At 38.4% G+C, this 17,073-nt stretch overlaps 1 protein-coding gene and 1 pseudogene across 2 annotated transcripts in view; one reads left to right on the top strand and one right to left on the bottom strand.

The window, feature by feature from the left end:
- Window positions 1-17,073, bottom strand: part of ARIH1 (ariadne RBR E3 ubiquitin protein ligase 1) — a 125,001-nt gene that overhangs the window by 81,301 nt on the left and 26,627 nt on the right. The window lies entirely within an intron of this gene.
- LOC101278179 (60S ribosomal protein L10a-like) lies at window positions 2,814-8,757 on the top strand (annotated as a pseudogene).

The raw sequence follows: 17,073 nt of genomic DNA on the forward strand, positions 1-17,073 counted from the left end.
TTAATTCTCAACTTGCAAAGAGAAAAAAGGGAGAGGAGGGGAAATGCCCTCTTTGACTTAATATTGCTAAATACCTTTTCTGTGTCTGAGTTCAAAAATCGGTCTCGGGACTTCCCTGGTGGTACAGTGATTAAGACTCTGTGCTGCCAATGCAGGAGGCGTGGGTTCAATCCCTGTTTGGGGAACTAAGATCCCACATGCCGAATGGCAGCAGCCAAAAGATTAAAAATTAATTAATTAAAACTGGTCTGATCCAGAGGTTTCCAAACCTGTTATTCGTCCTTCAAAAATTACTATGGAATCTTCTGTTTAAAACAGATTCCTAAAAAAAAAAAAAAAAAAAAACAAAACAAAAAAAACAGATTCCTAGGTTCCACCCCCAAAAGTGCTCATCACCAAAGGGATTCAGAACATTAGACTACTCATCCCTCAGGATGAAGAAAACATGACAATTTTTCTGATTTTAGCTGTTTAAAATTTTCTCTGTAGGTGTAATGTGTTTAATAATGTATTGGAGGTACAGGCTCAAAAGTTTTTCCCAATAGGACATTACTGGAAAATCTGGCTAAACCACATGATGATGCCGGAATATCTACATTCTGCCAGGGCTCTACACTATAGGTCAGAGGCTGTTTCACAATACTAAATAAATATATTTGGGTCACTATCTTAATGCAGCTGGCTCAAGTCATTTACGTGCATTGCACATAAATGGAAAGGTGATGGGGGAATGACATTTATTGTGCATCTACTGTATTCCAGACCCTGTACAAGGTATTTTAAACATCTCGTTTAACTCTCAAAGCACTCTGTAAGGTAAATATACTTACCTCCCATTTTAAATATGAGAAAACTATGACTAGGCTCCAAAAGGTTACAAAAACTACCCAATATCATGCAGCTAATTTAGTGGAACAGTTGTGGGGACTTCCCTGGTGGTCCAGTGGGTAAGACTCTGCTCTCCCAATGCAGGGGGCCTGGATTTGAGTCCCTGGTCAGGGAACTAGATCCCACATGCATGCTGCAACTGCGAGTTCACATGCCGCAACTAAATATCACACATGTGGCCAACGAAGATCCCGCATGCCACAACTAAAACCCACTGCAGCCAAAATAAATTAAATAAATAAATAAATAAATATTTTAAAGCTGATATTTTAAGTGGAATAGTTGTGAATTCTCACCTAGGACAATCTGGATCTAATATTCCTTCGTTTATTCTATATAGGACAATCCAAAGGAATATTAAAGAGTTCATTTAACTACTAGTCATATGTCTAAATATCCTTTATATCCTCCACCAAAGGGTAATTCAGGGCAGGATGAAGAGAGGATGGCAGAAAGCTAAGAGGCACAAGTGAGCTTTCTGAGAGACTGAAAAATGTTCTACTTCTTGAATGTGATGGCTGGTTATATGAGGGAATACATTTATCAAAACTCAAACTATACACTTAAAAATGGGTACCTTTAGTCATACCAATAATGTTTATTTTTATTTAAAAACAGAACAATCTGTCTTCTGGTCCTGACCAAGATGGAGTAATAAACACAACTCTCTCCCACAATTACAACTAAAAACTCTGGACAAAATACAAAATACAACTAACAGAGTACTCTGAACATTAAATAACAGCAGGCAGATTGGGGAGAGCAGTGAAAAACAACAAATAAGATGATGGTGAGTATCGGTTTGTTTTTTCTCCTTTATTTCCTGGCTTTGACACAAGGGTAGGCCAAATAGGCATACTGTATAGTAGGCACAATCAGCAAAAGCTGAAACAAGTGCGTCTTCTTGGCCAGAGGACTAAGGCAAAAGGCTCCTGGAGGTGGAGAGAATACTTTTTTCCTTTTTCCCTTGTTTCTTTCTCCCAGCCCTGCCCTGAGGCCAGTCCCAGCCATGAAACTACACTACTGCAGACCACAGAAAACCACAAGAGAAAACAGACTGCTCTGAACACAGGAACCAGGAAGACGAACCCCGGTGTGAAAAAAAAAAAGAGTGTGGGAGAATCCCTATTATTTTCTTTTCTTTTTTCTCTTGCCACTTCACCTCAAGGTATGACAGGCAGGAAACTAAAACTGAGAGAACTCCGTGCATCTGGCTAGAGGAATGAAGGAAAGGGCCACTGGGAGATAAGAGTGTAGAGGAAATCACTGAAAGGAGAGATGGAGAAGTAGATTCCTAATTCTGTGTATGAACCAAGTCCTGGGCTCACATGTAAGCTATACATGTGTGGAACACAGCCAAAGAATAGGAGAGGCTTCCAGAACCAGAACCAGAACTATGATATAAACCACTGCCCAAATCCTAGATCAACCTAAGTGGGAATGGGAGGGGCAAACTCAATATAGCAAAGACTTTGAAAACTGAACAGATAATGGAACCAAATCTGTACAAAAAATGAGAAAGAACTTTCAGGTAGAACCTAACTGGGTTGACTTATTTACTAAAACAAAAGATCCTCACCACTCTCTAAAGGATTTTAAGAGGACGCAGAATCTCACACAACATTCCAAACATCCAGGACAGAATCCGAAATTACCAAAGCAAGAACAACAAAAATCTGATCAATTATCAACAGAGAAGACAATTATTTGATTCTGACCCCAAGATGACCCAGATATTAGAATTATCAGACAAAGACTTTTAAAGCAGCTGTTAAAAACATGATACATTGGGTAAGGGTGAACACCTTAAAATGAATGAAAGAAATTCTTAGGAAAGAAGCTCAAATTATAAAAAAGAACCAAATGGAAAATTTTAGAACTAAAAAACCCTAAGATCACTCGATGGGCTCAACAGCAGAAAGGAGATGACAGTAGTCAGTGAACTTAAAGGTATGTCAGTAACAACTGTGTGTGTGTGTTTGTGTGTGTGCGTGTGCGTGTGCGTGTGCGTGTGTGTGTATATATATATATATGTATATATATATATACATATATATATATATATATATAAATAAGAAGTCTCAGGGCCCTGTGGGATAATATCAAAAGCTATCAGCCTAGACTTCTATACTCAAAGTATAGTTCAGGAATGAAGACAAGGATACTCTCAGACAAAAGAAAACCAAGAGAACTCATTGCCAGCAGACCTGCTCTAAAGGAAATGCTAAAAGAAGTTCTTCAGACAGAAAGCAAATGGTACCAGAGGGTAACCTGGAATTTCAAGAAACAAGGAAGAGCAACAGAAATGGTAAATGAGTAAATATCATAGACTATTCTTCTCTTATGTTTCTGAAATATATACAAAACTGTTGAAACCAAAAATTATAACATGTCATGGTAAGGTGAAGGGTTAGATGTAACACATATGACAACGACAGTATAAAGGGACTGATAGAAAGGTCATCTATATAGCTATAAGGTTTCTATGTTTCACTTGGAGTGGTAAAGTATCAACTTTAAGTAGACTGTGAAGAGTGAAATATTTATATTATAATCCTTAGAGCAACCACTGAAAAAAAAAGAGAGATGGTTAAAAACACCAATAGAGATTGATCATTTTGTGTGATACTAGCTTTTGGTTTAAAGTATATGTATGTATTAAAAGTCCAATGAAATATCCACCTATTTTCATTTAATTAAGACCTTAAAAATCAGAAACAGATGTTGACCTTTATCAAATGCTGTTACAATATCAAAGGAAATGATCACATTGTTGATCTTTTTTAAACCTATTAATGAGATAAATTATGTTAACATAATTTCTAATAATAAGCCATTCTTGGGGGGAAAAAAAAAACACCAATAGATACATGAAGTGGAATATTTTCAAAATCCAATCCAAAAGAAAGCAGAAAAGGAGGACCAAAGAGAAAAATAATTTAAAAGACCAAAATTCAACCATCAATAATTACATTAAATATAAAAAGTGAAGGGAAAAAACCCACTTAAAAGACAGATAACTATACAAAATTATTACGCTGTATACCTGAAACTGATGTCATATGTCAATTATACCTTAATTTTTAAAAAAGAAATCTTTATGCTGCTAAATAAGAGACAGAGAGCTTAGTTTTCTTTTAAGGCAAAACTATATGTTGTTTATAACAACCCATTTTCCAATATAATGACACATAGAGACTAAAAGTAAAAGGATGAAAAAAGACGTATCATGCAAAACACTAATCAAACAAAAGCTGCAGTGGCTATATTTCTCAAAGTAAACTTCAAAACAAGAAAATTTACCAGTGATAAAAAAAAAAACCTCACAATGGAAAGGTCAAGTTACTAAGAAAACATGCACTTAACAACAAAGCCTCATAATAAATAAAGCAAAAACTGTTTAAAATGAAAGAAAAACAGACAAATCCACAATTATACTTGGAGATTTCAATGCTCCTCTCTCAGTAATCCATTTAACAAGTAGACAGACTATTCGGAAAATAAACCATCTTCTATCAAATAACCTAAGGGCCAACAAGGAAGTCTTGAAGAAAATTAGAAAACAACCTGAACTGAAGAAAATGAAAATACAACACATCAAAATTTGTGAAATGTAACTAACACTGTTTAGGAGGAAATTTATTGTACTAAATGCTTACATAAGAAATGCAGAAAGATAAATGCTTTTTTTAAAAAAAAAAGCAAACTATATCTAAAGCAAGCAGAAGAAATAATACAAAGAGAAGTCAATAAAACTGAAGATAGAAAACCAAGAGAAAATAAATGAAACCAAAGCTAGTACTAAAGATCAACAGAACTCTAGCAAAGACTAACCAAGAGAAAAGAGACCCAAATGACCAGGAATTCACAACGTAGATAAAACAGACCAATTTTCTTAAAAGTCACTAACTACTAAAATTCACTGAAGAAGAAATGGATAATATGAACATTCCTATATCTATTAAACAAACTGAATGAGTATTTAAAATCTCTGCACAAAGAAAACTCAAGACCCAAATAGTTTCACTGGTAAATTCTACTAACCGTTTAATACAGCGGTCCCCAACCTTTTGGGCACTAGGGACCAGTTTTGTGGAAGACAATTTATGGATGGTTCAGGTGGTAATGCTTACCTGCCACTCACCTCCTGCTGTGAGACCTGGTTCCTAACAGGCCGCGGACCCGTATCGGACCTGGGGGTTGGGGACCCCTGGTTTAAGGAACCCAAAAATATCAATTCTACACAATCTCTTACAGAAAACAGGAGGAAACACTTCCCAATTCCTATTATAAGACCAGCATCACCCTGATATCAAAATCAGACAAAAAACATTATAAGAAACTACTACATGAGCAAAGATGTAAAACTCCCCAACAAAATATTAGGAAATCAAATCTAGCAATATATCAAAAGAAGGATAATTACACCACAACAAAGTGGGGTTTATCCCAGTATTGCAAAGCTACTTAAACATTCAAAAAAAAATCAGTAAATATAATCATATTAACAGCCTAAATAAAAACTACAAGATCATAACAGTAGGATGCAAAAAAAGCATCTGACAAAATTTGACATCTGGTACTCATAAAAACTCTCAGCAAATTAGGAACAGAAGGGAATTTCCTTAATTTGGTAATCTATTAGAAAAATTACAGCTAAATTACAGAAAATCTATTAGAAAAACTACAGCTAATAGAAAATCTATTAGAAAAATTATAGAAAAATTACAACTGTCGTGTTAAAAATGACATGATCTATGCAGAAAATTCCATGGACCTACAAAAAAGTTCCTAGAATAAATGAGTTCAGCAAGTTCCAGAATATAAGACCAATATATTTTTTTTATTTTATTGGAATATAGTTGATTTACCATGTTGTGTTAGTTTCAGGTGTACAGCAAAGTGAAGCAGTTATACATATAAATATATCCACTCTTTTTTAGATTCTTATCCCATATAGGTCATTACAGAGTACCGAGTAGAGTTCCCTGTGCTATACAGTAGGTCCTTATCAGTTATCTACAGACCAATATTTTTTTAAAAAACAGCTGTATTACAAAAATAAACAAATGGGACCTAATGAAACTTAAAAGCTTTTGCACAGCAAAGGAAACCATAAACAAGACCAAAAGACAACCCTCAGAATGGGAGAAAATATTTGCAAATGAAGCAACTGACAAAGGATTAATCTCCAAAATTTACAAGCAGCTCATGCAGCTCAATAACAAAAAAACAAACAACCCAATCCAAAAATGGGCAGAAGACCTAAACAGACATTTCTCCAAAGAAGATATACAGACTGCCAACAAACACATGAAAGAATGCTCAACATCATTAATCATTAGAGAAATGCAAATCAAAACTACAATGAGATATCATCTCACACCAGTCAGAATGGCCATCATCAAAAAATATAGAAACAATAAATGCTGGAGAGGGTGTGGACAAAAGGGAACACTCTTGCACTGCTGGTGGGAATGTGAATTGGTTCAGCCACTATGAAGAACAGTATGGAGGTTCTTTAAAAAACTACAAATAGAATTACCATATGACCCAGCAATCCCACTACTGGGCATATACCCCGAGAAAACCAAAATTCAAAAAGAGTCATGTACCAAAATGTTCATTGCAGCTCTATTTACAATAGCCCGGAGATGGAAACAACCTAAGTGCCCATCATCGGATGAATGGATAATGAAGATGTGGCACATATATACAATGGAATATTACTCAGCCTTAAAAAGAAACGAAATTGAGCTATTTGTAATGAGATGGATAGACCTAGAGTCTGTCATACAGAGTGAAGTAAGTCAGAAAGAAAAAGACAAATACCGTATGCTAACACATATATATGGAATTTAAGGGAAAAAAATATCATGAAGAACCTAGGGGTAAGACAGGAATAAAGACGCAGACCTACTGGAGAACGGACTTGAGGATATGGGGAGGGGGAAGGGTGAGCTGTGACAAGGCGAGAGAGAGTCATGGACATATACACACTAACAAACTTAGTAAGGTAGATAGCTAGTGGGAAGCAGCCGCATGGCACAGGGATATTGGCTCGGTGCTTTGTGACAGCCTGGAGGGGTGGGATAGGGAGGGTGGGAGGGAGGGAGGGAGACGCAAGAGGGAAGACACATGGGAACATATGTATATGTATAACTGATTCACTTTGTTATAAAGCAGAAACTAACACACCATTGTAAAGCAATTATACCCCAATAAAGATGTTAAAAAAAAAAAGCTGTATTTTTTTTTTACATACTAGCAACAAATAAATGGAAATCGAAAAAAATTTTAAGTTCCATTTACAACAGCACCAAAATGTGAAGTATTTAGGTATAAATTTAACAAACTATGTGAAAGTACACATATGCTGAAAACTGCAAAACACTAGTGAAGGAAATTTTAAAAGACCTAAATAACTGGAGATACGCCATCTTCATGGGTTGGGAGACTCAATGTAGTTAAAATATTAATTCTTCCCAAACTGATCTATAAGATTCAACTCAATACCAATCAAAACCCCAGTGGGATTTTGGGGTAGAAACCAACAAGATATTTCCAAAACTTATGGGTTAGCAAGAAAACTAAAATAGCCAAAATAATTTTGAAAGGAATACCACCTGACTTCAAAACATACTACAAAGGTATAGTACTGGCAAAAGAATAAATACACAGGTCAAAGGAATAGCAGAGAAGCCAGAAATAGATTCATACTAGTATGGCAAAATGATTTTTACGACAGTGCTAATACAATTCAATGGGGGGAAAAATCTTTTCAGCAAACAATACTAGAAGAATTAAGACATCTATCCATCTACATCCATACAGATATATTTTAAATCAACTCTGACCTATACCTCAGACTTCATACAAAGTTCGTAATGGATCAGACGTAAATGTAAAACATATGAGTATAAAACTTCTGGGAGAAAAATCTTTGTGACCTTGAGTTAGGCAAATAGTTCTTAGATACCAGAAGTACAATCTGTAAGAAAAACAGATAAACTGGAATTCATCAAAATTAAAAAGACATTTAAGAGAAGGGAAAGACATGCCACAGATGAGAGAAAACATTTGCAAATCACACATCTGACAATGAATTTGTACCTAGAACACATATTTCAAAAATCACTTGAAGCCTAACAAGAAAACAAAAACCCAATTCTAAAAATAAGCAAAGCTCTCTTCTAGTTATCGCGGCGCAAGACACCCTCTACGAGACGGTGCGGGAAGTCCTGCACGGGAACCAGCGCAAGCACCAGAAGTTTTTGGAGATGGTGGAGCTTCAGATCAGCCTGAAGAACTATGACCCTCAGAAGAACAAGTGCTTCTCAGGCACCCTCAGGCTCAAGTCCACTCCCCACCCCAAGTTTTCTGTATGTGTTCTGGGGGACCAGTGGCATCGTGATGAGGCCAAGGCTGTGGATATTCCGCACATGGACATCGAGGCCCTGAAGAAACTTAAGAATAAGAAACTGGTCAAGAAGCTGGCCAAGAAGTATGATGCCTTTTTGGCTTCAGAGTCTCTGATCAAGCACATCTCACAAATCCTGGGCCCAGGCCTGAATAAGGCTGGCAAGTTCCCTTCCTTGCTAACCCACAATGAGAACATGGTGGCCAAAGTTGATGAAGTGAAGTCCACGATCAAGTTCCAGATGAAGAAGGTGCTGTGTCTGGCAGTGGCTGTTGGCCACGTGAAAAATGACAGATGATGAGCTTGTGTACAAAATCCACTTAGCCGTCAACTTCCTGGTGTTGTTGCTCAAGAAAAACCGGCAGATCGTCCGGGCTCTGTACATTAAGAGCACCATGGGCAAGCCCCAGCGCCTGCACTAAGGCACAGCTTAATAAACCATACTCCCATATTTATTTTTATTATTAAAAAAAAAAATAGGGGCTTCCCTGGTGGCGCAGTGGTTGAGAGTCCGCCTGCCGATACGGGGGTGACGGGTTCGTGCCCCGGTCCAGGAGGATCCCACATGCCGTGGAGCGGCTGGGCCCGTGGGCCGTGGCCACTGAGCCTGCACGTCTGGAGCCTGTGCTCCGCAGCAGGAGAGGCCACAGCGGTGAGAGGCCCGCGTGCCGCAAAAATAAATAAATTAATTAATTAATTTAATTAAATAAATAACATAAAAACAGGCAAAAAATCCGAACAGACATTTCACCAAAGAAAATCCATACAGAGACATGAAGCACATGAAAGGACGCTCAACATCATTAGTCATTTGGGACACACAAACTGAAGCCACAATGTTATCACCACATGCCAATTAGAATGTTGGGGTGGGGGGAGAAATCTGACAATCCCAAGTGCTGCAATGTGTGTGGTGCATCTGGAACTCTCATACACTGCTGGTGGGAATGCAAAATAATACAGCCAACAAAAAAATTTCTTACAAAGATAAACATATACTTAGCACAACCCCAAAATCTCACTATAAGGAACTTACCCAAGTGAAACAAAAACTTATGGTCACCCAAAAACCTGTATGAGGATATTTATAACAGCTTTATTTGTACCTGGCAAAAACTGGGAACAATCTAAATGTTCTGCAACTAGGGAATGGATAAACAAATCGTGGTACATCCACTGGATGGAATACTGCTCAGTAATAAAGAACTACTGATATACACAACAACATGTATGAATCTCAAATGCAAATTCTAAGTGAAAGAAGCTAGACTCAAAAGGCTATATATTGCGTGATTCCATTCATATGACAAGGTAGAAAAGGCAAAACTACAGGGATGGTGTACAAATCCCCTGGTTGCCAGGGATTAATGGGGGAGGGGTTGACCAAATGGGGTAGAAGACAGGAGTTTTTTTAGAGGGTGATGATGGAACTGTTCTGTAAGTTCACTGTGGTGGCAGTTACATTCTCTAGGCATTTGTCAAAACTCATGAAATTGTACACCCAAAAGTATAAATTCAGTGTATGCAAACTGAAATATAAAGGTAAAATGTAAATTATAGAAGTAATCTAACCTGCACTGGATCCTCTATAATGGAATTCTGACTGTTAAAAGTACAATGATACCTTATAGCCCATCAATTACTGGGTATTTATCTGGAAAAACAAACAAAAAAACCCCACAAAAATGCTAATTCAAAAAGATACATGCACCTCAATATTAACTGCAGCATTATCTGCAATTGCCAAGATATGGAAGCAACCTAAGTGTCCATCAACAGATGAACGGATAAAGAAGACGTGGTAATATATATGCAATGGCAATTTTGCCATTAGCACCACATGGATGTACTTGGAGGGCATTATGCTAAGTGAAATAAATCAAAGACAAATACTGTGTGATATCACTTATATGTGGAACCTAAAAAAATACAACAAACTAGTGAATATAACAAAACAGCAGCAGACTCACAGATACAGAGAACAAAATAGTGGTTACCGGTGGGGTCGGGGCAACATAGGGCCAGGAGGTACAAACTACTGGGACAGGCTACAAGGATGTATTGTACAACATAGGGAATATAGCCAATCTTTTGTAATAACTGTAAATGGGGTGTAACCTTTAAAAACTGTATAAAAGGGCTTCCCTGGTAGCACAGTGGTTAAGAATCCACCTGCCAATGCAGGGGACACGGGTTTGAGCCGTGGTCCGGGAAGATCCCACATGCCACGGAGCAACTAAGCCCATGCACTGCAACTACTGAGCCTGCGCTCTAGAGCCCGTGAGCCACAACTACTGAAGTCCGCATGCCTAGAGCCCGTGCTCTGCAACAAGAGAAGCCAATGCAATGAGAAGCCTGGGCACAACAACAAAGAGTAGCCCCCACTCACCGCAACTAGAGAAACACCCGCGCACAGCAACAAAGACCCAACGCAGCCAAAAATAAATAAATAAAATAAATTTTAAAAATAAATAAATAATAAACATTGTATTTTTAAAAAGTGCGGCGTCAAAAGGGCAATCCTAAACAGAAGAACACAGATGTGAAATTAGTGCCAGGCACTTTATATATATTATTATTTCATTTAATCCTCACATTAACACTTTATGTAAGGTAAGCTTATATACATTTTACAGATGAGGGTAGAGAGGTTAAGTGACCTGACCCAAGATAAAACAAGTTTTAACAGGATCTGAATATTAGATGACATTTGTAAAAATTTATACTTATGGCACCCTTAAAGATTCTTATTTAATTGCTTTAGGTTGGGGACTGGTCAAAGGAGAGAAACCCACCCATGTATGCTACCAAAATTCATAATTAAAATTCACTAATCCATTATTCTAGTGGAAAGTCAACTCAAGCTCTTGGATGAAATAAACAACTCTTCATCGTATTCTTACTGGTCTTCCTCTTTTTTTTTAAGGATATAAACAAACCAAACAAAATCAGTTAATGAGAGAAATCACTATAATTAGAAAATTACTACTACTGGCAGTGATACATTTAACTTTCAGGACAATAAGGCAATCTAAAATGTCACATCATCTCTAGTTATAAACTCTGAAACAATGGTTTCCCCATTCTGGCTACATATTAGAATCTCCTGTGGAACTTTAAAATACCAATACATGGGGCTTCCCTGGTGGCTCAGTGGTTGAGTCTGCCTGCCAATGCAGTGGACAAGGGTTCGAGCCCTGGTCTGGGAAGATCCCACATGCCACGGAGCAACTAGGCCCGTGAGCCACAACTACTGAGCCTGCGCGTCTGGAGCCTGTGCTCCGCGACAAGAGAGGCCGCAATAGAGAGAGGCCCGCACACCACGATGAAGAGTGGCCCCCGCTTGCCAAAACTAGAAAAAGCCCTCGCACAGAAACGAAGACTCAACACAGCAAAAAATAAAATATATATATATATTGGGCTTCCCTGGTGGGGCAGTGGTTGAGAGTCCGCCTGCCGATGCAGGGGACACGGGTTCGTGCCCCGATCCTGGAAGATCCCACATGCCGCGGAGTGGCTGGGCCCGTGAGCCATGGCCGCTGAGCCTGCGCGTCCGGAGCCTGTGCTCCGCCGCGGGAGGGGCCACAGCAGTGAGAGGTCCGCGTACCGCAAAAACAAACAAACAACAACAACAAATATATATATATATATATATATATATATATTAATTTAAAAAGAAAAAAATACCAATACATGGACTTCACCTCCAGCAATTCTGATTCAATTGTCTGGAATGGGGCATGGATACATGTATTTTTCACCCGAACTTTTAACCTCAAGTTCCCCAGATGATAGTAATATGCAGCCAGAATTAGGAACTAATGCTCTAAACAGTTTCCCACTATGGGGGCTCTAAAAAAGTAAAGTGTATATGTAGAACTCTCATATGAATATAGTAGTGTAATATTTTAGTAATTTGAAGAAAATTACATTTTAGGGTTATAGCAGCAGCGTTTCCTTTGAAAATATCTCCAAAGTTCCATTTTTGCATTTTTAAAAAGTGGCTCTGAATATGCCAACTGTCCCAGCTGAAACTTTATGCACTGTCATCCTCTATCGTTTGATCAAATGATTCTCAACTTTGGTAGCACATTAGAATCACCTGAGCTTTTAAAAAACTGATGTGTGGGGGCTTCCCTGGTGGCGCAGCGGTTGAGAATCTGCCTGCCAATGCAGGGGACACGGGTTCGAGCCCTGGTCTGGGAGGATCCCACATGCTGTGGAGCAACTAGGCCTGTGAGCCACAACTACTGAGCCTGCGCATCTGGAGCCTGTGCTCCGCCAACGAGAGAGGCCACAACAGTGAGAGGCCCGCGCACCGCGATGAAGAGTGGCCCCCACTTGCCACAGCTAGAGAAAGCCCTCACACAGAAACGAAGACCCAACACAGCAAAAATAAATAAATTAATTAATAAACTCCTACCCCCAACCAAAAAAAAAAAAAAAAAAACTGATGTGTGGGCCTCCCTGGTGGCGCAGTGGTTGCGAGTCCGCCTGCCGATGCTAGCGGACACGGGTTCCTGACCCGGTCCGGGAAGATCCCACATGCCACGGAGCGGCTAGGTCCGTGAGCCTGTGCTCCGCAACGGGAGATGCCACGACAGTGAGAGGCCCACGTACCGCAAAAAAAAAAAAAAAAAAAAAAAAAATGATGTGCAGGTCACATCCCAGGCCAAATACATCAGAAGTGAGATGGGGGAGGAGAGGTGGAGGAGGGGACTGGGTACGAAAGGGAAGAACCTGGGCATTACCATATGCATTCCAATATGCAACCGAGGTGGAGAACCACAGTTCTAGACGTATGTATGTACGCAGACAGGCCCAAATTCAAAAGAGTGTGACAGTCTCTCCTGGTAGATCAACCAAGCTGCTGAATGACATTCCTAGGATTAGTACTATGGGGAGGCAACTATTTTTTGAAAAATCTCAGCAGACAAGCTTCTTATTTTAAGGGAAAGCTAAATATTAGATGAATGGATTTTATAATATTAAAGAGTAGCCTAAGATGAACCAGCAAAAAAAAAAAAACATTTTTAACCCAATTAACATACACAGACTTCCAAAGCCTAGATTTTATTTATATCAGAATTTGATCTGAAATAGAATTAAATAGATTCCATCTCAAAACTCAGTTTGACAATTTTCCTAACAAGAATGGGCTCATTCCAATGCAGGGGATGCAGGTTTGATCTCTGGTCGAGGAACTAAGATCCCACATACTGCAGGGCAACTAAGCCTGCATGCCACAACTACTGAGCCCATGCGCCTCAACTAGAAAGCCCGCATGCCGCAACTAGAGAGAGAACCCTCACGCCACAACTAAAGAGGAGCCCACGCGCCGCAACTAAGACACGACGTGGCCAAAAAAATAATAATAATAAATTTTTTAATAAATTAAAAAAACATAAAATAAAATTTTTTTTAAAAAGTTTTAAAAAGAATGGGCTCATGCTTCTACATTATGTTTCTATCTAGCTTAATCTGAGCTTCTTAAGAGAGCTGCTGGTGATCCAAATTTTATAGACTATTAATGTGCCTTTTTAAAGCAATATTAGAAACCCAAAAGCCATAAAGTACAAAAACTTCTGTATAGAATTATTTGCAACACCTACAATAAAAGGTAAATAAGCAAACATACACGTCCACAAAAGACAAATAATCCAACAAAAATGGGCAGTTTATGAGTTCAGCCAAAGAATACAATTGGCTGAAAAACAAGAAAATATCCAACCTCCATAATACAACGACTGTTTTTAATGTACCACAATGGCTAAGACCTTAAAAACGGATAATATCCGGAAACAAAGGTGTGGGGAACTAGCCCACAACATGTTAGTGAGATGGCAACTCTCTTAAAACCTTTGTGAGAATAGTTTAGCAGAACTGATCAAAACTTAAAATGCACTTGACCTAGGACCTAGAAATTCCACTTTTAGGAACACAGCCAAAAGAAATCTACAAGTGTAAAAGGGTAAGAATAAGAAATTTCACATGCACATTATTTGGAAAAGCAAAGACAACCTACATTTTCCCAAGAGGAAACTGCCTATAAATTATGCTGTAACCATACTTAAAATATTATGCAGCAATTTAAAAAGCAAAAAGAAAATAGATCTGTGTGTACTGGAATGGAAGTGAAAAGAGCAAGTTACTGAACGATGTACAATATTCCATTTTTGTGTTTAAAAAAAGAAAAGTAAATTTGTATGACATATTGAATGTGCACTTTAAAAGGTTTAGAAAGCTGTCCTTGAGAATTATATCCCCAGGGACTGGTTTGGGAATAGGGTAAAACTTTTTTTCTATTTTATAATCATATGAATAGACATTTAAAATGTTACTTTTACAATAATTAACAGTAGTATAGGCCTTGCTACTTCAAAATGTGTATCTCAATCTCAATCACCCTAATTTCAAAGGGTTAGTTAGGAATGCAGAATCCTAGATCCCAATCCACATCTACTGAATGTTCATTTCAACCAGCCCCTCAAAAGTTCCTGAGGTGACATGTACACACATTAAAGTCTGAGAAGCACTGGTACGGACTATAGGAAGCAACATCTGAGCTGGTCACACTAACTGTAAAAAGTTTCATTTCCAAACTCTCAGATTTAATTAAATCTTGATTTCCTTCTAAGAAATGATCATGTATAATTCAGGTATAATTCGCCTTCCCTTTAAAGGTATATAAGAATGCTGAGAGCTTTATACTAAGAATCACTAAAAGGCTGCAATATAATTAACAGTCAATGACATACAATAAATCCTTTAGGTATCCAAAGTTCATACAGTACTACATACAAAATGGAAGAGTAGTATCTTGTCACCAAAAGATGCTTTTGACTTTGATCAATCAGGATTAGGTGCCAGGAATAGAAACCACTAGATAGTCTGAGCAAAGGGGGAGTTAGTAAGAGAGCAATTGGGTGCTTAATAGTTTTAACGACTGGAGGGGGCTGTAAGGCTACGTCTGTCTATAAGAATGACACCAGAACACTACACAACTGAATCACAAGGGACTCTCTCCATTAAGCCACCAATGGAACCACTAAATTCAAGAACAGCAGATAACTGTGATCCAAAGGAATCAGAAAGTCACGACTGCCACTGCCACAACTGCCACTATATAACCATGAAGAAAGGTGATGTACACAAGAGTCTAGCTTCTGCCTTTGCTACAAATGCCTCTTGATAACACAGAAAGTGAAGAATGAACAATGCAATGATGCATTTCCGCTACTGCAGGAAAATCTCACACTTTCACAACCCAGGAAAAGGGTGGGGGGGAATGGGGACAGAAAAGGGAAGAAAGAGCTTCCCTAGTGGTGCAGTGGTTGAGAGTCCGCCTGCTGATGCAGGAAACACGGGTTCGTGCCCTGGTCCGGGAAGATCCCACATGCCGCGGAGCAGCTGGGCCCGTGAGCCATGGCCGTTGAGCCTGCGTGTCCAGAGCCTGTGCTCCGCAACGGGAGAGGCCACAACAGTGAGAGGCCCGCGTACCGGGAAGGGGGGGGGGGGGAAGGGGGGGGGGAGAAAGACAAACCCCCTTCACACCTCACATACGTATCTAATTGCCAGCAACTATTTCACATCTAAAACCCTAAACGCAAAATAGTCTGAGAAATAAAGTTTTTGGCTTTCTAGCCCAACAATACAGAGAGGTAATTAGGAGGATTGAGGAAGACCATCTCACAGAATTCTCAGATGGCTTAAAAGCTATATTCACACAAAGAATTTACAACTAAACAACACTAATCCTCAGAGTTTCCAGTTTTGAATATTTACTTCTAAGCTACCATCAGCAGAAGGAAGGTAAAATAAAAAAAGGGGGAAATGTTGAGTGTAATGAAGATGCTTCCTGGATATTATTTTAGCAAGAAGTTCACACTTTACTCACTAACCTCGGGGATTATTTAAAATAAAATTTAATACCAACAAGTTTTGACCAACTATTTGTAATTCTGTAGATCCATGATACTTAACTTGAAATTTTGCTGATATATGCATTTGAACTACAAATTTAATCCTGATGTACCAAAAGTTGTTAATGAATGCACCTAGCCAACTACCCGTCAATAACATTTCAAATTTGGCTTTGTTCTTCTTCACCTTGCCCTTCAAATGCCTTGTAGGTGTTATATGAAGGAAATTACTTCCTTCTATATCATCTCAAATTTGAAAGGTCCAAGATCTCACCTCTACAGAATGTCAAGAGTTTAATCAGAATAAGAGAAATAAAATGTTTCTGTAAATGGAAGGAAGGTTACTAAACTGTGTATAATTATTTAATTTTCTGCAAAAATTCAACTGCAAACCAAAGGGGTTGGGTGATGGAACAGATATATTTACATAAACAGTAGAAGCAGTATGTAAAACTTCTATTTTACAACAGAAAAACAAACTCATGTAAATAGCAGTATATACTTTAGCATTTAGTTGAACAAGAGCCAAGTCACCTCCAACAATCATAACTCTAGTTTTAAACCTTCACCATTACGTGAGGCCTCATTCAGGCAAAATCTGGGGGGAGCCTCAGTCTCCTAACTGGCTATTCCTTGAGTGGAGGGAAAAAATCCTATAGATAAAAAGGGTAAGAACTAAAAGGTAGGGCCAAGAATCAGGTAACTCCAATTCCAAACTATCTTGGCATAACGGAGCTAATCTAAACCACAAATAAAGATTCTATATAAACCACCTTATGTTATTTTACTATTTTTGTGATAGTTCAGAATTGTGAGAAATAATTAAGGTTATTTAGCAACCTT

This window comes from Orcinus orca, chromosome 2 (genome assembly GCF_937001465.1).
Source record: "Orcinus orca chromosome 2, mOrcOrc1.1, whole genome shotgun sequence".
Lineage (NCBI taxonomy): Eukaryota > Metazoa > Chordata > Mammalia > Artiodactyla > Delphinidae > Orcinus > Orcinus orca.